The following is a 21,461-nucleotide window of genomic DNA, read 5'->3' on the forward strand; positions in this document are numbered from 1 at the left end:
TTCTGCAGAACATGCAACCCAAATCACCATCAACTCAAAAAATAATTTGGAAAAACCAAACCCTTAACATGCAATCGCAAATACAAAGCAAAGATACAACAGAAAACACAAATAAATCAATGGAACATGATTTTAGAAACTCGCCAAAAAGAAGGAAAAGATATGAAATGGTTCCAATTATGCTTTCCGGCGTGGCGGACATGATTCCAGACGCGGTGGATGTTAGCTCCGGCACGGTGGTCGCCGGTGAAAATGCTCCGATCAAGAAATAAGGTTAGAACTTTTGATACGGACATCACAAGGAAGAAGATGGTGCATTTAGTTTCTCAAATGGTGGTTCAAGGTGGCCGGAAAGTAAGAGAGAAGGTGGTGGTTGAGATTTTTGAAATTCAACCAATCTAAAAATTGATGGGTGATTTTTGAAGAGGAAGAAAAGAGGAGTTCAATGATGGTGGTTTCGTGGCCATACGATGCCAAACGGCGGAGCTACAGCTCTGGAAGGTGGTGTTGGGTGGTGGTAGAGAAACGTTTGTGTTTCTCCGGTTCTTTCAATTGGGGGGAGAGAGAATCAAAAATAAAGGACAGAATTTAACTTTTATAAATACCCCTCCAATTAGTGATTTACCAAAATACCCTTACTAAGGTTAAAATGGTCAAAAAAAGGACAAAGATTGTCCTATATAGTAAATAGATAGATTTCCATCCTCCTTTTTTATTTTTGGATGGGCTATGTTTCTTTAAGAAAAAGTAATGGCTATATCACTAATTTGTTTTCTAGTCATAGTTAGGGCATGGACCACGTAGCATATGCACGTTTCCGCACTTACATAGAAGAAGCATTGTAAAACTAAAACTTCCCCACTACACGTTGTTGATTGATATAGTTGATTCGTTGTTTATAACTTATTTTTACACTTATGAAAAAATAGCAAAGGGCTTACGCAAATATAGTAAAAAAGGAATGGTTCAATTCAAAATTATAACGGCACCATTGTCAGCAAAAGCATCATGCATGCTTGAAAACCTCCAAAGTTAGTTATTACCTATTTATAGATAGTCCACCTCTCCCCTTGAATTTCAATGGCCTTCGTATATGCAACTTTAAAGACAAACCAACCACGTTTTATAGTAAGAATATTTCAAAAAAAAAAAGTTATATAGTAAGAAATTTATTATTTTAATAAAAACCCTAACAAATCTTCTTATCCCTTACTCCTTAATTTTATTAGGTTGCAAACACTTAACCCTAAAAATTTCGAGCCGAATTAGCAGCAATTAATGCTAATAAGTTAACCCTAAAAAATTTTGGCTCCAAACTAGTAGCCTTTACATATTCTTAGCATTTTGAATTTCAATATACATAACTATAAACTGTATTTAATTTGTCCATCGGTATCCTCCATGTCACTTATTCTTAAAGCTTATTAGGTCATGCTATTAGTTAACCTAATTTTTTTCCACTAATTCTATGTCATTAATTGCTAATCAACTTAACCCTAAAAATATTTCTCTCATTTTACATGTTAAATTTGAATTTCAAAATTTGGCTTGACAATTGTTATATTCCCTATACTACGTGCCTTTACTGATGCTTGGTAATAGCACTGTTACCATGCTTTTTAACCTGACTTTTAGATACCACATGCAAGCCAATTGAGTCATCTTCTATTGTCATTAAAAGCAACTCATTTTTCCATGAATTTCTTTGCCTTATTATCCGTCCCAATAGAAACATTTCCCATGCTAGATAATTAATTCCTTTGCCATATGGAAACCATTTTCCATTTCTAATGATCAGAATCATTGACCCATCTACACTCTCTCTGTCCTAGAACATTTTTTTCGTCTCTCTCCCTTGGCACTCTCTGCCCAAGAACCCTAAATTCTTCGAAATTCTCTCTTGCACAACATATTTGAAATTGAAATTGATATTTGGGGTTCAAGTATTTAGGTTGCTCACTCTTTTTCAAATTCGTTTGTACGATTCTCTCTCCACCTCGAAATTGCAGTTCTACAAGCTAGAATCATCGATCAGGTTTGTCAGTTTCATTCTCTCCATTTTGATTTATGTGTGTTCTGGTTATGTGTCTAATATTGTGCTTACTTGGTTCTCAAGATGATTGATAAGGGTAAGCGAAGGTCATATGAGCACATTTAATCTCAGAAACAATTGTAAGGGAATTCACCAAGAAGAATTCACCAAGAAGAAAACCAATAGAAAAGGTGGAATATCTAAAGCAAGGGAATTCAAGTTATAAGTCAAGTGATAAGTATTGATAGTGTTGAAGCAGAAGAAATAGTAACCGATGATTTTTGTGAAATATCTCAGTGTGCTGACAAGACGAAATATATTAAAGTTAACCGTAAACCCTAATTTTAACATAAACCCTATTGCATAATTTTACTGTTTTAACCCTAATGCTCACACCTAATCTCCTATTTTAATGAACAAGCCTAATGCTCACACCTAATCTCCTATTTTCATGAACAAAGCAAAGCGATGTCGACATCGCTTTATTTCCCCTATTTCTTCAAAACATATCGCCCTATTTCTTCAACAAAACAAATCGCCCTATTGGAATAAAAGGGTTTTGAAAGATTATAGCAACATTTTTTTTTGTTAATATTACACTTTTCATCCAAATTAGAACTGAACTCTCTTTGTTAAATATCTACCACAAAATGCACCAGAATTTTGCAATCTATATAAACAGGTGGAAGAAACATTTCAACAAACAGTTAAAGGGTATCTTAACCCTAAAAATTTGGAGCCAAATTAGCAGCAATTAATGCTAATAAGTTAACCCTAAAAAAATTTGGCTTCAAAGTAGTAGCCTTTACATATTCTTAGCATTTTGAATTTCAAAATACATAACTATAAATTGTATTTAATTTGTCCATCGGTATCCTCCATGTCACTTATTCTTAAAGCTTATTAGGTCATGCTATTAGTTAACCTAATTTTTTCCCTCTAATTCTATGTCATTAATTGCTAATCAACTTAACCCTAAAAATATTTCTCTCATTTTACATGTTAAATTTGAATTTCAAAATTTGGCTTGACAATTGTTATATTCCCTATACTACGTGATTTTACTGATGCTTGGTAATAGCACTATTACCATGCTTTTTGTAACGCCCACTTCCGCTTAATCGTTTATTTAATCGAGTTTAGGGAATTATATTATAATTATATAGTATATGCATGATTTTGATATGTTTTGATGATTTGTGGTAAATTTAGTGATTTGATTGATGACGTGATAAGTTATGAGTTTTGGAGGATTTGATTAGGATATGAGAATTATTTTATTGTTAAATAGAATAAAGATTTGAAAATAATATAAAATATTTAGTTGATGGCTGTTTTGATATATTAGATAGTTTTGAGGGAGAAAGTGAGATAAGATAAGTAATTAAGAGGAGATATAAAAAGGCTAGACCTAGTTTTAGAAAACATTTGTTGTACGTACGTTTTTGGAGAAAAGGGAGAAAAAGCCAAGTCTAGAGGAACCTAAGGAGAGTGCTGCGATTTCTTCAATTCAAGGTAAGGGTGAGACTAATAATTCAATAATGTTAATTGCTGTAATTCTGATGATTAGTTGACAAAGTTAGGATTGATTTAGAAAAGTTTTGGGATTAGGTCAAAAACCTAAAAATTGATGATCAAACGGTAAAACTTGTTTAGATTGATGAAAGAACCGTCCTTTAACCTTAGAATATGTTTAGGATGAATTTTGAAATCAAAACCAGGCTTGAAACATGTTGTGTGATGAGTTTTTGAGAAAAACCCTAGTCTACCCGAGCCTCTGTTCATCGCTCGCCTTGGCGAGGGATGATCCTCGCCTCGCGAGTGATGAACTTCATCGCTCGCCACGCGAGCCCTTCCTTTTCGCCTCGCGAGTTGTTTGGTTCAACTCGCCATGGCGAGCAATCCCCTTCGCCTCGCGAGTTGTGTGACGCAGCTCGCCACTGCGAGCCACCTTACTCGCCAAAGCGAGCTAAGGCAGAGTGTATGTTAGATTTCGTGTTTCGACCTTTTTAGTTGAATCTTGTATGCCTTTGAGTGCCTGAACATACCTAGTATTGATTAGGAATGAATGTAGGATCAGAGGGAACCCAGAACAACCTTAGTTTGGGAGTTGAGTGGTACTCGCCATGGCTAGTAAGGACTCTCGCCTCGCGAGTACAACCAGAATGAACTTGTTAGTGTGTTTGTGCGATCTGTGTCGCATGTGTTGATCAAGAGTGAACCCCTAACTGGTAATGAGACCTAGTGATGTCGTTTAATGCAGTCTGTAGAGTTGTTTAAGTTATATTGATATTAATTGAATATGAACTATTATATTGTATATTCATGCAAGATAAGAAGATTTGATAATGATACAATTTATGTGCTATTGATATAATGATATCATCTTGTTATGTGACCTGTTATGCTGCTTCCGTTATTTAACTAAGTGCATAAGCATATGATGAAGTTTAGCTCCAAATTATTGGATGCATGTTGATAAGTTGATTACGATGTTTTGTTCATATGTGTCCATGCATAGCATCTCATTGAGCTTAGTCCTCACCACGAATATTAGGAGCTTTGTCCTCCGCACGTTTTATAGGAGCTTTGTCCTCCGCACGATTAAAGTATATTAATACTTATGATGACGATTGGTACCACATGCATATAAGGAGTCTAAGAGCATTGTCACATTGTCATGATTAAGATGCCTTGTTGATAATGATTGAATATGTGATTACGTGATAAGTGTTTATTGATTATGTTATGTTGTTCATAATGATTGAATATATGATTACGTGATAACTGTTTAGCATTTATGCAAAGTTAATAAAGGAATGATTATGATGTTAATTTATGATTCACAATTACATTGATTAATGTTATTTTATTATGAAATCTCACCCCTTCTGCTTGAAAATGTTGCCCTTCGTATGGGTAACTTGCAGGTGATCGTGCTTAGTGTGCAGCTGCCGTCGTGAGTGGCCTTGCCTTCACTGTGTCGTCTAGGTCGCTCTGATACGTAACGGGATGGGGTTATATGCTATAACATGCTTCATTCTCTTACGTGAACTGCTATGATAATTTCTGTTTGATTAACTCTTTTGAGATACTTGTTGGGCCTGCGTGCCAAAACGTTTTATGAATTATGTTTATGATTTTCCGCTGCAATGTTTAAGACATTGGTTAAATTATTATTTAACTGTTGGATTACGTTATATGTGATATCCCGTTGTTTTGATGCTTACTCTGATAAATGTTATGTTTTAAGAAATTTTGATGTTGGGAAAACGGGGTGTTACAATTGGTATCAGAGCAGGTCGGTCCGTCCGGTCAATTAGAGAGTCGTGTCGAGTCTTAGTAATATTATATTACTATCTTATGTTGTTGTTGCTACTTTTGTAGAATATCAAAAATGGCTAGAAGAAACGATGCTGCGTTAGCTGCTGCTCTACAAGCTGTTGCCCAAGCTGTGGGACAACAACCTAACGTGAATGCTGGTGCGAATGCTGAAGCTAGGATGTTGGAGACGTTCATGAAGAAGAACCCTCCGACTTTCAAAGGACGCTATGACCCTGATGGAGCCCAGACGTGGCTTAAGGAGATTGAGAGGATTTTTCGGGTTATGCAGTGCACGGAGGATCAGAAAGTGCGGTTTGGTACTCATCAGCTGGCTGAGGAAGCTGATGACTGGTGGGTTGCTCTTCTGCCTACCCTTGGGCAGGAGGGAGCTGTTGTGACTTGGGCTGTTTTCAGGAGGGAGTTCCTGAGAAGATACTTTCCGGAAGATGTTCGCGGGAAGAAGGAGATCGAATTCCTTGAGCTGAAGCAAGGAAATATGTCTGTGACAGAGTATGCTGTCAAGTTCGTGGAGCTGTCGAAGTTCTACCCGCACTATACTGCTGAGAATGCTGAGTTCTCGAGATGTATCAAGTTCGAGAATGGTCTGAGGCCCGACATCAAGAGGGCGATTGGGTATCAACAACTGAGAGTTTTTCCAGATTTGGTTAATAGCTGCAGGATCTATGAAGATGATACAAAGGCTCACTACAAGGTAGTGAATGAGAGGAAGGGCAAGGGACAGCAGAGTCGTCCTAAGCCGTACAGTGCCCCCGCTGACAAAGGGAAACAGAAGATGGTCGATGTTAGGCGGCCTAAGAAGAAGGATGCTGCAGAGATTGTGTGTTTCAATTGTGGTGAGAAAGGCCACAAGAGCAACGTCTGCCCTGAGGAAATCAAGAAGTGTGTCCGGTGTGGTAAGAAAGGTCATGTTGTAGCTTATTGCAATCGTACGGACATTGTATGCTTTAATTGCAATGGAGAGGGTCACATTAGTTCACAGTGTACTCAGCCTAAGAGGGCGCCGACTACTGGTAGGGTCTTTGCTTTGACTGGGACTCAGACAGAGAATGAGGATCGTTTCATCAGAGGTACTTGCTATATTAATAATACTCCTTTAGTTGCTATTATTGATATTGGTGCTACGCATTGCTTTATTGCTTTCGATTGTGTTTCTGCTTTGGGTCTTGAGTTGTCTGATATGAATGGAGAGATGGTTGTCGAAACTCCAGCTAAGGGTCCGGTGACTACTTCTCTTGTATGTTTGAAATGTCCTTTGTCTATGTTTGGCCGTGATTTTGAAATGGATTTAGTTTGTCTACCTTTGAGTGGTATGGATGTGATTTTGGGTATAAACTGGTTAGAGTACAACCACGTTCTTATTAATTGTTTTAGCAAGTCAATACATTTCTCTTCCGTCGAAGAGGAAAGTGGTGCAGAGTTTTTGTCTACTAAGCAGCTGAAGCAACTGGAACGCGATGGTATATTGATGTTTTCATTGATGGCTTCTTTATCTGTTGAGAATCAAGCAGTGATTGATAGGCTACCAGTGGTGTGTGAATTTCCTGAAGTTTTTCCAGATGAGATTCCTGATGTGCCTCTAGAGAGAGAAGTCGAGTTTTCTATTGATCTTGTTCCAGGAACGAAGCCGGTCTCGATGGCACCTTATCGTATGTCTGCTTCCGAGTTATCTGAGTTGAAGAAACAGTTGGAGGACCTGCTTGAGAAGAAGTTTGTCAGACCAAGTGTTTCACCTTGGGGAGCGCCGGTTTTGCTAGTAAAGAAGAAAGATGGTAGTATACGGTTGTGTATTGATTATCGGCAGTTGAACAAGGTAACTATCAAGAATAGGTATCCACTTCCGAGAATTGATGATTTGATGGATCAGTTAGTGGGTGCACGAGTTTTCAGCAAGATTGATTTGAGATCGGGTTATCACCAGATTAAAGTAAAGGATGAGGATATGCAGAAGACAGCTTTCAGAACGCGTTATGGTCACTATGAATATAAAGTTATGCCTTTCGGTGTGACCAATGCACCTGGAGTGTTTATGGAGTATATGAATCGCATCTTCCATGCATTTTTGGATCGGTTCGTAGTTGTATTCATCGACGATATTTTGATTTACTCCAAGAGCGAAGAAGAACATGCTGAGCATCTGAAGATTGTCTTGCAAGTGTTGAAAGAGAAGAAACTTTATGCTAAATTGTCTAAGTGTGAATTCTGGTTGAAAGAAGTGAGTTTTCTTGGCCATGTTATTTCCGGAGATGGTATTGCTGTGGATCCGTCTAAAGTCGAAGCGGTATCGCAATGGGATACTCCTAAGTCCGTTATGGAGATTAGAAGCTTTTTGGGTTTAGCTGGTTACTACAGGAGATTTATTGAAGGATTTTCCAAGTTAGCTCTTCCGCTTACGCAGTTGACTTGTAAAGGTAAAACTTTTGTGTGGGACGTCCATTGTGAGAAAAGTTTCGGTGAATTGAAGAAACGTTTAACGACTGCCCCAGTTTTGATTTTGCCGAAGTCAGATGAACCTTTTGTAGTGTATTGTTGTAACACTCTAACTTTTATTTAATTATTTTTAAGTGTGTGGTGTTATTTATTTGGTTTGGTGAGTTATGTGGTGTGTATATATATATATATATATATATATATATATATATATATATATATATTATATGATTATTTTATTAAATAATAAGAATAAGTGGAAAATATGATTAATTAGAATTTGGGGGTTATGAAATAATTAGTATAGTTAGTGGGAGTTAATTGCTAATTAAGGGAGTTACACTTTGGAAGTTAAGGAAAGAAAAACAGAGAAAAACGTTTTACGTGAAAACAATCAAGTTTTGGGGAGAAAAGCTAGTGCAAGGGAGAGGAGCTTAGGAACCATTTTCTGCTGTGTTTATTCTGCAATTCTAAGGTAAGGGTGAGGTTTACCGCAATCTTATAGGTTCTGAATTCTGATTTTGTTCTAACAGGTTTATGTGAGAATTGGGAGAAGTTAGGTTTTTGTTGATTAATGGGTTCTGAGTGTAGGAATCGTTGAATTGGGGTTAGAAATGGGTTCTAAGTGCATAAAACCTTTCATTGCATATCTGTAAACTAATTTGGGGAGTGAATTGAGGAAAAATGGGATTTTTGGGAAAAACCTGCATTCTGCCCGTACAGAAGTTCATCGCTCGCCTCGCGAGTAGCCATTGCTCGCCATAGCGAGTGAACAACTTCATCGCTCGCCTCGCGAGTGATACAACTCGCCATGGCGAGTAGCTTTGTGAAAATCTGGATTTTTAAAGTGTTGTTATAAGCCATAACTTGGGTAGTACTATGTACCTAGATGATTATCAGGATGACTGGAGCAAGTTTTAGGTTAAAAAAAATAAATAGGGAGCTTAGAATGGTTGATTTAGTGAGAAAAATGTCATTTTTCCCGAGAGTATCATATTTATGTTCGCCTCGAGTTCGCCTCCAACTCGCCATGGCGAGTACCTGATTTTCTGAGCTCGCCATAGCGAGCAGATGTGCTCGCGAGGCGAGCTGTCCAGTATTTTGTTGGTTGATTTCTGTTGTTGTTTTGGATGGTTTATTTCGTTGAATTATTGCATGGTTTGTATGCTGATATATCTTTCCCTGGATGTCCTGGTTGGTTGTGATGATTAGATGTGGACTGAATGTATGTCTTATTTAATTAAAATTCCCTTAATGTTGTAAGTTGGATGGTGAATCATATATATATGTATATGTTTAGGTTGGTTGGTATGTGGATATACTCAAGGGGATTAGTTGCATAAACATAAAAGTGAGAGAGCTTCGGCTCTGGAATGCTTAGTCGTTCAAAGTGGTGGAGTACTAGTTACTCAAAGTGGTGTAGTGGTGAGGACTTATGTCCTGATGAGAATGCTTTAACCATTCGACAGCGGTGTGGGTCACGGCCCTGATTTTTGGTACCACATGCATGGGTGTTTAGAGGAGTCTTAGTGGAGTGGTGATAAGTTGCATTTGTTGTTGAGAGGTTTATGAATTAATATTGTTGATAAGATGCGAAAAATGATGTTGTGTAAATCATAATGTGGATGAATTATATGATAGGGTGATAGATTCAATTGATGTATTCTTTACCTATATTTTGTTGTGAATCTCACCCCTTCTGCTTGAAAATGTTGCCCTTCCTATGGGTAACTTGCAGGTGATCCTGAGTAGTTGGCGGTGGCTCAATGTGTCTAGGACTCTGATGCGTGGGATGGGATTTATAGTTTAAATTTCTACCTATGTATCAAATTTTGGAACAAGTTAATGTAGTCCATGTTTATTGTTGAATTTTTATGTTGAGGCCTAGTGCCAAGATTAATGTTGGATAATGGAGTTAATTTTGAAGAATATTCCGCTGCAGTTTAATGAAGTTTTATGTTGGATGTTGTTAAATAGTTTTAATCTATTTAAGAATTTACGTTTAGTAGTGTGACATGCCGTTTGGTGTTGAACTCTGATTTTATAATTATAATTAAATTGAATTTGGGAAACGGGGTGTTACAATTGGTATCAGAGCAGGTTGGTCCGTCCGGCCAAGTAGTAGAGTTGTGTTGAGCCACCTAGGATAGAGTGTCAATTCTAATATTGTTGTGTTGTTGTTGGTGTTCTGAATTGTTGTTCATTATGTAGAATCTTAAGATGGCTGGTAGGAACGATGCTGCTATTGCTGCTGCACTTGAGGCCGTAGCTCAAGCTGTTCAACAGCAACCGCAAGCTGGTAACGGGGAAGTGAGGATGCTGGAGACCTTTTTGAGGAATCATCCCCCAGCATTCAAAGGAAGGTATGACCCAGATGGCGCCCAGTCATGGTTGAAGGAAGTGGAAAGGATTTTCAGAGTCATGCAGTGCTCTGAAGTGCAAAAGGTGCGGTTCGGGACGCACATGTTGGCTGAGGAGGCAGACAACTGGTGGGTAAGTTTGCTACCAGTGTTGGAACAGAATGGAGCTGTAGTGACCTGGGCAGTGTTCAGAAGGGAATTTCTGAATAGGTACTTCCCGGAAGATGTCCGAGGTAGGAAGGAGATTGAATTCCTGGAATTGAAGCAGGGTGATATGTCTGTTGTTGAGTATGCTGCAAAATTTGTGGAGCTTGCAAAGTTTTACCCCCATTATGCTCCGGAGACAGCTGAATTCTCCAAGTGCATAAAGTTTGAGAATGGCTTGAGAGCTGACATCAAGAGAGTCATAGGATACCAACAGATTAGGATTTTCTCTGACTTGGTGAGTCGCTGTAGGATCTACGAGGAGGACACCAAAGCTCATTATAAGGTGATGAGTGAGCGAAGAGGTAAGGGACATCAGAATCGTCCTAAACCGTATAGTGCCCCGGCTGACAAGGGTAAGCAGAGACTTAATGATGAGAGGAGGCCGAGTAAGAGGGATGCTCCTGCTGAGATAGTGTGCTTTAAGTGTGGCGAGAAAGGTCACAAGAGTAACGTTTGTACCAAGGATGAGAAGAAGTGTTTCAGATGTGGACAGAAGGGTCACATGCTAGCCGATTGCAAGCGCGGTGATGTTGTATGCTATAATTGTAATGAAGAGGGTCACATCAGTACTCAGTGCACACAGCCGAAGAAGGTTAGAGTTGGTGGAAAAGTTTTTGCTTTGACTGGTACACAGACTGCTAATGAGGACCGCCTCATCAGAGGTACTTGTTTCTTTAATAGCACTCCTTTAATTGCTATTATAGACACTGGTGCTACTCATTGTTTCATTGCTTTAGAATGTGCTTATAAACTGGGTTTGATTGTGTCTGACATGAAAGGAGAAATGGTTGTTGAAACTCTAGCTAAGGGTTCAGTGACTACTTCTCTTGTTTGCTTGAGGTGTCCAATTTCTATGTTTGGTAGAGATTTTGAAGTAGACTTAGTTTGTTTACCGTTGACGGGAATGGATGTTATTTTTGGGATGAATTGGTTAGAGTATAACCGAGTTCATATCAATTGCTTTAACAAGACTGTGCATTTTTCTTCTGCTGAAGAAGAGAGTGGAGTTGAAATTTTATCTACAAAGCAAATGAAGCAGTTAGAACGGGATGGAATTCTGATGTATTCTCTAATGGCATATCTGTCGTTAGAAAACCAAGTTGTGATTGACAAGCTAGCAGTGGTGAATGAGTTTCCGGAGGTGTTTCCTGATGAGATTCCCGATGTGCCGCCAGAGAGGGAGGTGGAGTTTTCAATTGACCTTGTTCCCGGAACAAAGCCGGTGTCGATGGCACCGTACCGTATGTCAGCTTCTGAGTTAGCTGAATTGAAGAAACAGTTGGAAGATTTACTTGATAAGAAGTTTGTTAGGCCCAGTGCTTCACCGTGGGGAGCACCTGTGTTGTTGGTGAAGAAAAAGGATGGTAGTATGAGGTTGTGCATTGACTATCGTCAATTGAACAAAGTTACAATTAAGAATAGATATCCGCTTCCGAGGATTGATGACTTGATGGACCAGCTAGTGGGTGCAAAGGTGTTCAGTAAGATTGACTTGAGGTCAGGTTACCATCAAATTAAGGTGAAAGATGAAGATATGCAGAAGACGGCCTTTAGGACACGATACGGTCATTACGAATACAAAGTGATGCCTTTCGGTGTTACTAACGCGCCCGGTGTGTTCATGGAGTATATGAATCGAATTTTTCATGCTTTTCTGGATAAATTCGTGGTGGTATTTATTGATGATATTCTGATTTATTCGAAGACTGAAGAAGAGCATGCAGAACATCTGAGAATTGTGTTGCAAGTTTTGAAAGAAAGGAAGTTGTATGCCAAACTGTCGAAATGTGAGTTTTGGCTAAGTGAAGTGAGTTTCCTTGGTCATATTATTTCTGGTGATGGTATAGCAGTCGATCCATCAAAAGTTGATGCAGTATCACAATGGGAGACTCCGAAGTCGGTGACTGAAATAAGAAGCTTCTTGGGTTTGGCTGGTTATTATCGCAGATTTATAGAAGGATTTTCAAAGTTAGCATTGCCGTTGACTCAGTTAACCTGTAAGGGTAAGTCGTTTGTGTGGGATGCTCAGTGTGAGAGTAGTTTCAATGAATTAAAGAAAAGATTGACAACTGCTCCTATTTTGATCTTACCTAATCCGGAAGAGCCATTCGTTGTTTATTGTGATGCGTCTAAGCTGGGTTTAGGAGGTGTTTTGATGCAAGATGGCAAGGTGGTAGCATATGCTTCTAGGCAACTGAGGGTGCATGAAAAGAATTATCCCACTCACGATTTGGAGTTAGCTGCGGTGGTTTTTGTTTTGAAAATTTGGAGACACTACTTGTATGGTTCCAGATTTGAAGTGTTCAGTGACCACAAGAGCTTGAAATATTTGTTTGATCAGAAGGAATTAAACATGAGGCAGAGGAGATGGCTTGAGCTGTTAAAAGATTATGATTTTGGGTTGAATTACCATCCGGGCAAAGCTAATGTAGTCGCTGATGCATTGAGTAGGAAGACGCTGCATATGTCTGCTATGATGATAAAAGAATTTGATTTACTGGAACAGTTTAGAGACATGAGTTTGGTATGTGAGTTGTCGCCTCAAAGCGTACAGTTGGGGATGCTAAAGATTAACAGCGATTTCCTGAATAGTATCCGAGAAGCACAACAAGTGGATGTCAAGTTGGTTGATCTAATGGTTGCTGGTAATGGTATTGAAGATAATGACTTCAAGGTTGATGATCAGGGTGTGCTAAGATTCAGAGGTAGAATTTGTATTCCTGATAATGAAGAAATGAAAAAGTTAATCCTAGAGGAAAGTCATAAGAGTAGCTTAAGCATTCATCCGGGAGCTACGAAGATGTATCATGATTTGAAAAAGCTGTTTTGGTGGTCTGGGTTGAAGCGAGATGTTGCTCATTTTGTGTATGCATGTTTAACTTGTCAGAAGTCTAAGGTTGAACATCAGAAACCTGCAGGATTGTTGACGCCATTGGATGTACCGGAGTGGAAATGGGATAGCATTTCTATGGATTTTGTGACGAGTTTACCAAACACTCCGAGGGGACATGATTCGATTTGGGTTGTGGTTGATAGGTTGACGAAGTCGGCACATTTTATTCCTATCAACATCAGTTATCCAGTAGCTCAGTTGGCTGAGATTTATATACATAGTGTGGTGAAGCTACATGGAGTTCCTTCGTGTATTGTGTCGGATAGGGATCCGAGGTTCACTTCTAGGTTCTGGAAGAGTTTACAGGACGCTTTGGGTTCGAAGTTGAGACTGAGTTCGGCTTATCATCCTCAGACAGATGGTCAGTCGGAGAGGACGATCCAATCATTGGAAGACTTGTTGAGAGTGTGTGTTCTTGAACAGGGTGGAGCTTGGGATAGTCACCTACCATTGATAGAGTTCACCTACAACAACAGTTATCATTCGAGTATAGGAATGGCACCATTCGAAGCTTTGTATGGTCGAAGGTGCAGAACTCCGTTGTGTTGGTTTGAGTCGGGAGAAAGTGTTGTGTTGGGACCGGATTTGGTCCAGGAGACTACAGAAAAAGTCAAGCTGATCAGGGAGAAGATGAAAGCGTCACAGAGTCGACAGAAGAGTTACCATGACAAGCGGAGAAAGGCCCTTGAGTTTCAAGAGGGTGATCATGTATTTCTAAGAGTGACTCCGATGACGGGTGTAGGACGTGCTTTGAAATCGAGGAAGTTGACTCCGAAATTCATTGGTCCGTATCAGATTTCAGAGAGGATCGGAACGATGACATATAGAGTTGGCTTGCCACCACATCTATCGAACTTGCATGATGTGTTTCACGTGTCACAACTTCGGAAGTATGTAGCAGATCCTTCGCATGTTATTCCGAGAGATGATGTGCAGGTTAGGGACAATCTCACAGTTGAGACCTTGCCGTTGAGGATCGATGATCGGAAAGTAAAGGCATTGAGGGGCAAGGAAACACCCTTGGTGAGAATCGTTTGGGGCGGAGCAACTGGTGAAAGTTTGACTTGGGAGCTGGAAAGTAAGATGAGGGACTCTTATCCTGAGTTGTTTGTTTGAGGTAAGATTTCGAGGACGAAATTCAGTAATTTGGGGAGAGTTGTAACACTCTAACTTTTATTTAATTATTTTTAAGTGTGTGGTGTTATTTATTTGGTTTGGTGAGTTATGTGGTGTGTATATATATATATATATATATTATATGATTATTTTATTAAATAATAAGAATAAGTGGAAAATATGATTAATTAGAATTTGGGGGTTATGAAATAATTAGTATAGTTAGTGGGAGTTAATTGCTAATTAAGGGAGTTACACTTTGGAAATTAAGGAAAGAAAAACAGAGAAAAACGTTTTACGTGAAAACAGTCAAGTTTTGGGGAGAAAAGCTAGTGCAAGGGAGAGGAGCTTATGAACCATTTTCTGCTGTGTTTATTCTGCAATTCTAAGGTAAGGGTGAGGTTTACCGCAATCTTATAGGTTCTGAATTCTGATTTTGTTCTAACAGGTTTATGTGAGAATTGGGAGAAGTTAGGTTTTTGTTGATTAATGGGTTCTGAGTGTAGGAATCGTTGAATTGGGGTTAGAAATGGGTTCTGAGTGCATAAAACCTTTCATTGCATATCTGTAAACTAATTTGGGGAGTGAATTGAGGAAAAATGGGATTTTTTGGGAAAAACCTGCATTCTGCCCGTACAGAAGTTCATCGCTCGCCTCGCGAGTAGCCATTGCTCGCCATAGCGAGTGAACAACTTCATCGCTCGCCTCGCGAGTGATACAACTCGCCATGGCGAGTAGCCTTGTGAAAATCTGGATTTTTAAAGTGTTGTTATAAGCCATAACTTGGGTAGTACTATGTACCTAGATGATTATCAGGATGACTGGAGCAAGTTTTAGGTTAAAAAAAATAAATAGGGAGCTTAGAATGGTTGATTTAGTGAGAAAAATGTCATTTTTCCCGAGAGTATCATATTTCTGTTCGCCTCGAGTTCGCCTCCAACTCGCCATGGCGAGTACTTGATTTTCTGAGCTCGCCATAGCGAGCAGATGTGCTCGCGAGGCGAGCTGTCCAGTATTTTGTTGGTTGATTTCTGTTGTTGTTTTGGATGGTTTATTTCGTTGAATTATTGCATGGTTTGTATGCTGATATATCTTTCCCTGGATGTCCTGGTTGGTTGTGATGATTAGATGTGGACTGAATGTATGTCTTATTTAATTAAAATTCCCTTAATGTTGTAAGTTGGATGGTGAATCATATATATATGTATATGTTTAGGTTGGTTGGTATGTGGATATACTCAAGGGGATTAGTTGCATAAACATAAAAGTGAGAGAGCTTCGGCTCTGGAATGCTTAGTCGTTCAAAGTGGTGGAGTACTAGTTACTCAAAGTGGTGTAGTGGTGAGGACTTATGTCCTGATGAGAATGCTTTAACCATTCGACAGCGGTGTGGGTCACGGCCCTGATTTTTGGTACCACATGCATGGGTGTTTAGAGGAGTCTTAGTGGAGTGGTGATAAGTTGCATTTGTTGTTGAGAGGTTTATGAATTAATATTGTTGATAAGATGCGAAAAATGATGTTGTGTAAATCATGATGTGGATGAATTATATGATAGGGTGATAGATTCAATTGATGTATTCTTTACCTATATTTTGTTGTGAATCTCACCCCTTCTGCTTGAAAATGTTGCCCTTCCTATGGGTAACTTGCAGGTGATCCTGAGTAGTTGGTGGTAGCTCAATGTGTCTAGGACTCTTATGCGTGGGATGGGATTTATAGTTTAAATTTCTACCTATGTATCAAATTTTGGAACAAGTTAATGTAGTCCATGTTTATTGTTGAATTTTTATGTTGAGGCCTAGTGCCAAGATTAATGTTGGATAATGGAGTTAATTTTGAAGAATATTCCGCTGCAGTTTAATGAAGTTTTATGTTGGATGTTGTTAAATAGTTTTAATCTATTTAAGAATTTACGTTTAGTAGTGTGACATGCCGTTTGGTGTTGAACTCTGATTTTATAATTATAATTAAATTGAATTTGGGAAACGGGGTGTTACAATTGTGATGCGTCCAAGTTGGGTTTAGGAGGTGTGCTTATGCAAGAAGGTAAAGTGGTAGCTTATGCTTCGAGACAGTTGAGAGTTCATGAGAAGAATTATCCTACGCATGATCTTGAGTTGGCGGCTGTAGTCTTTGTATTGAAGATATGGAGACATTACCTGTATGGTTCGAGATTTGGGGTGTTTAGTGATCACAAGAGTTTGAAATATTTGTTCGATCAGAAGGAATTGAACATGAGGCAGCGTAGATGGCTAGAGTTGCTGAAAGATTATGACTTTGGTTTGAATCATCATCCGGGTAAAGCTAATGATGTTGCAGATGCCTTGAGTAGGAAGACATTGCATATGTCCGCCATGATGGTCAGAGAGTTCGAGTTACTTGAACAGTTCAGAGATATGAGTTTGGTTTGCGAATGGTCACCTCAGAGTGTGAAACTGGGTATGCTGAAGATTGATAGTGAATTTCTGAAAAGTATCAAGGAAGCACAGAAAGTAGATGTGAAGTTTGTGGACTCGTCGGTTGCTAGAGATCAGACTGAAGATAGTGATTTTAGAACCGATGATCAAGGTGTGTTGAGATTCCGAGGAAGAATATGCATTCCAGACAATGAAGAGATTAAGAAGATGATTCTTGAAGAGAGTCATAGAAGTAGCTTGAGTATTCACCCGGGAGCTACGAAGATGTATCATGATTTAAAGAAGATTTTCTAGTGGTCTGGTTTGAAACGAGATGTGGCGCAGTTTGTGTATTCCTGTTTAGTTTGTCAGAAATCGAAAGTCAAACATCAGAAACCCGCTGGGATGATGGTACCTTTAGATGTGCCAGAATGGAAATGGGATAGTATATCGATGGATTTTGTGACGAGTTTGCCGAATACTACGAGAGGGAACGACGCAATTTGGGTTATTGTTGATAGATTGACGAAGTCAGCTCATTTTCTACCTATTAATATTAGTTTCCCTGTTGCCAAATTGGCAGAGATTTACATCAAGGAGATTGTGAAGCTGCATGGTGTTCCTTCGAGCATTGTATCAGATAGAGATCCAAGATTTACTTCTAGATTTTGGAAAAGTTTGCAAGAGGCCTTGGGGTCGAAGTTGAGATTGAGTTCTGATGAGTCATTTATTATCTATTTTAATATGTTATTTAGTTTAGTTTTATTTAGATTTAGGTTTATTTTATATTAATATTATTTCCTTTCTTGAACTATTTTACTACAATTGCATATTGTTATATTTTAGGAACGAATATTTGATTGATTGAGTCTTGGAGCAAAAGAAAGGGATTTGGAGTTGATTCGGTACGAAAATACGAAGATTTGGAGACAAAATATATCTCCCCCAAAAGTCAGAAGCTTGGCACGGCCCGTGCTAGGATTGGCACGGCCGTGCCACCCTCCAGAAGACCTTTTGCTGCTTTTGCTTGGACTCCAAGCTATTCTATTTTGGCGCACAATCTACCGAGGAATATTCTTGGAATATACTTGCTTAGATTTTAAGTCAATTGTGTACTATAAATAGAGTAGCTAGCCATCACAAATATTCATCTTTTCTTGGAATACAATATGTGATAATTGTCTTTCTAATAAAAGTTCATTTTACTTTCTTTGTTATTTACTTTTATGTTTTCTCTCTTCTTCTCCTTGTCTACAATGAACGTCAGTGAGTAGACTTCTCTTGTCTTGGGATTGTTGGATAAGTCTAATGACATAATCCTAATCAAACCAAGCTTTAAACCTTAATCTTATGTAACCCTAATTCCTTATCTAAATTCACCGCTTTAACATGGATCAACCATTATCAAAATGTGGAAACGAAAGTGGAGGGTTTGATAATTGTTTATCCATCATCTCAAATATCAATTCATAAAACGAAAGTGGAGCTTTGATATTCGAACAAGTGAATTTAGACAAGGATTGCAAAGTCAGCGAAATAGGCTTTGCAATCTTTGAGACATATAGTTTCGATCTTCAAGGGAACTAATAACAATCAAGTCAGCGAAATAGGCTTGGTTGTTAGAGGAACCAAAATCTAATAGTAATCAAGTCAGCGAAATAGACTTGGTTGCTAGAGGAACAAAAGAGAAACTGTCTTGAGAAATTAGGTCTAACATAAAGTTATAAGTTTAATAGTTTGGTTTGTGAAGGACTTGTCATTAGGATGAACCAATAATTCCAAGGCTTTTATCTTTTATTTATTATTTACTTTTAATTGAAAAACCCAAAACATTTCTACCTTATAAAACCTTCATCTAATCATCATTAAAAGTTAATTGAATTCATAACTCCCTGTCGGAACGATACTCTTATTTTACTACTTCGGTAAGACCGTGCACTTGCGGTTTTATCTCATCAAGTTTTTGGCGCCGCTGCCGGGGAGTTATTGTAATTTTATTAACTTTTCAATAGTGTTTAGTCTAAAAAAAAATAAAATAAAATAAAAAACAAATTTATATAAGTAAATAAAATATATATATATATATATATAATAAAAAATATTTTATTTCTTTTTCTTATCTTTTTTATTTTTTATATATTTATCTATCTCTCTCTCTAAAAAAAAAATATATATATATATATAATATAAATATATATATATATATATATATATATATAAAATAGTATATATACATATATTTATAAAATATTTTATTTCCTTTTTCTTACCTTTTTATTTTTTTTGTTTTTTTTATATATATATTTATAATATATTTTATTTCCTTATCTTATTTTATTTTTATTATATATATATATATATATATCTCCCTCCCTTTCTCCTTATTTTTTATTTTCTATCTTTAACCGTTTTGATTACAGGCATGGCTCAAAGACAATAATAACGACATGGATGAGAAACGTGCTCTCAAAGAGTATGCAATCACATCTTCAGATGAGCCGTACGATGCTATTGTGTACCCAACGGTTGAGGATAGTAAATTTGAAATAAAGCCTGCACTTATTTACCTAGTGCAGCAAAATCAATTTTTCGGATCACCCACTGAGGATCCGAATCTTCATGTTTCAAATTTTTTAAAACTCAGTGGAACTTTGAAGGCAAACCAAGAGGCCGTAAGGCTGCACCTCTTTCCTTTTTCCTTAAGGGATAGAGCTAGTGCTTGGTTTCATTCATTGACTATTGATTCTATCACTTCATGGGACCAAATGAGGCGAGCTTTCCTTGCCCAATTCTTTCCCCTTTCTCAAACCGCTCAATTCAGGGCGAGGCTTTTTCAATACACTCAAAAAGATGGTGAATCTCTTTACGATGCGTGGGAGCGTTTCAAAGAAATGCTTAGGCTTTGCCCCATCATGGTTTAGAGAAGTGGCTTATTATCCACACCTTTTATAATGGTCTTTCGTATACCACAAAAATCTATGTTGATGCAGCTGCAGATGGAGCTTTGATGAATAAAACTTACACAGCAGCATATGATTTGATCGAGGGCATGGCACAAAACCACTATCAGTGGACAAGTGAGAAAGTCATCACTGCTTCTTCACCCTCTAAAAAAGAGGCAGGTATGTACAAAATTTCCTCCCTTGATCATCTAACTGCTAAGGTTGACACACTAACACAAAAATTTGATACAATGAATACTAGTGTTGTCACACCTGCTCCTGTATCACCTCCTTGTGAAGTTTGTGGTGTATTTGGCCATATTGGCATTGATTGTCAACTAAGTAGTGTTGTTAGAGGTCCTGAGCAAGTAAACTATGCTCAATATAATCGAGGGTTTAGAAACAACCAATTTTTTTATCAAACCCCTCAAAATCTTTTTGGACAACAAACAACACCACCCAGTTATGCAAACAACCAAAGAGTCCCTCAAAAATCCAGCTTGGAACTTTTAATGGAAAATTATGTTATAGATCAATCCAAGCAACTCCAAGAGCTTAAAAACCAAACTGAATTTTTGAATGACTCTCTTGCCAAAATCACATCCAAGGTAGACTCCATAGCAACTCACAATGAGATACTTGAAACCCAAATCTCTCAAGTGGCCCAACACGTGACTACTTCCTCTCAAACCACCGGGATCTTTCCAGGTCAAACTGAAACCAACCCCAAAGGCCATATAAGTTCTATTATTCTCAGGGATGGTAACCAATTAGAGGACCTCGTTGTGAAAATTAAGAACAATGAGGGAGAGATAGGAAGTGATGAGCCTCAAAGTGAGAAAACTATAGGAGAAAATGAAAAGCCATTTGTTTCACCACCTCATGAGCCTAAAAATCCATTAACACAAGGTTTTGTCAAATCAAAGTTAGATGACCAATTTAGAATTTTTATTGAAATACTTCCAACCAAATTATCATCTAAACTTAAGAAGCCAGAAAATTTTCCCATACTTTGTGTCCTAGGATCCGAAAGCATTAAGAAAGCCATGTGTGATTTGGGAGAGAATGCCAGGTTGACGCCGTTATCCCTTTGGGAAAGATTGGATATAGGGTAGAGAAACCTCTTGAACGTCAAGCTAATGACTATAAAGAAGCGCTTCGTGGGAGGCAACCCACGCATTTAACTGCTTTTGTTTTGTTTTGTAGGTATTTGTCCAACTATGATGTGAAAAAGAGAAAGAAATTTGAAGCCATTGACCAAAAAAAAAAAAAAAAAAAATCTTCTCTCTTTTTCCAAAAAGTTGGCACGGCCGTGCCAACCCATCAGCAAAAAAAAAAATAAATTTATTTTTTATTTTTATTTTTTATTTTTTTCCCATATCCATATCAAATAACATCTATAATTCTCTCCAAACTTCACCAACAATCATCCGCCCACACCCAAACTAAGCTAAGGTCAATGGCATCAAAAACGAAAGGTGAGGATATTGAAGCCTCCGGAAGAGGTGCAAGCAAGAAGCAATCAACAGCCCGCAATTATGGGATCCAATTCAAGGATTCCGAGCAAAGAAATAGGTATAATTCTCTAATCTCTAGAACTATCTCTCCTTGCAGGTACCCAGATGTTAATGCTTTGGATAGACTAGAAATAGACGAGCATTTGATTAGGCTGTTGAATAAATTCACAACCCTGTGCTTAGGTACCTTCACATGGTTATTGCTTGCACCATATGGGGTAGAA

At 38.1% G+C, this 21,461-nt stretch overlaps 1 non-coding gene across 1 annotated transcript; it reads right to left on the reverse strand.

The window, feature by feature from the left end:
- Positions 1-19,591: 19,591 nt before the first annotated feature.
- LOC112416831 (small nucleolar RNA R71) lies at positions 19,592-19,697 on the reverse strand. Its single transcript, XR_003007346.2, has one exon. It is a non-coding gene; the product is annotated as a small nucleolar RNA R71 (small nucleolar RNA).
- Between the last annotated feature and the right edge of the window lie 1,764 nt (positions 19,698-21,461).

The sequence above is a fragment of the Medicago truncatula genome, chromosome 7, assembly GCF_003473485.1.
Source record: "Medicago truncatula cultivar Jemalong A17 chromosome 7, MtrunA17r5.0-ANR, whole genome shotgun sequence".
In the NCBI taxonomy this organism is placed as follows: Eukaryota; Viridiplantae; Streptophyta; class Magnoliopsida; order Fabales; family Fabaceae; genus Medicago; species Medicago truncatula.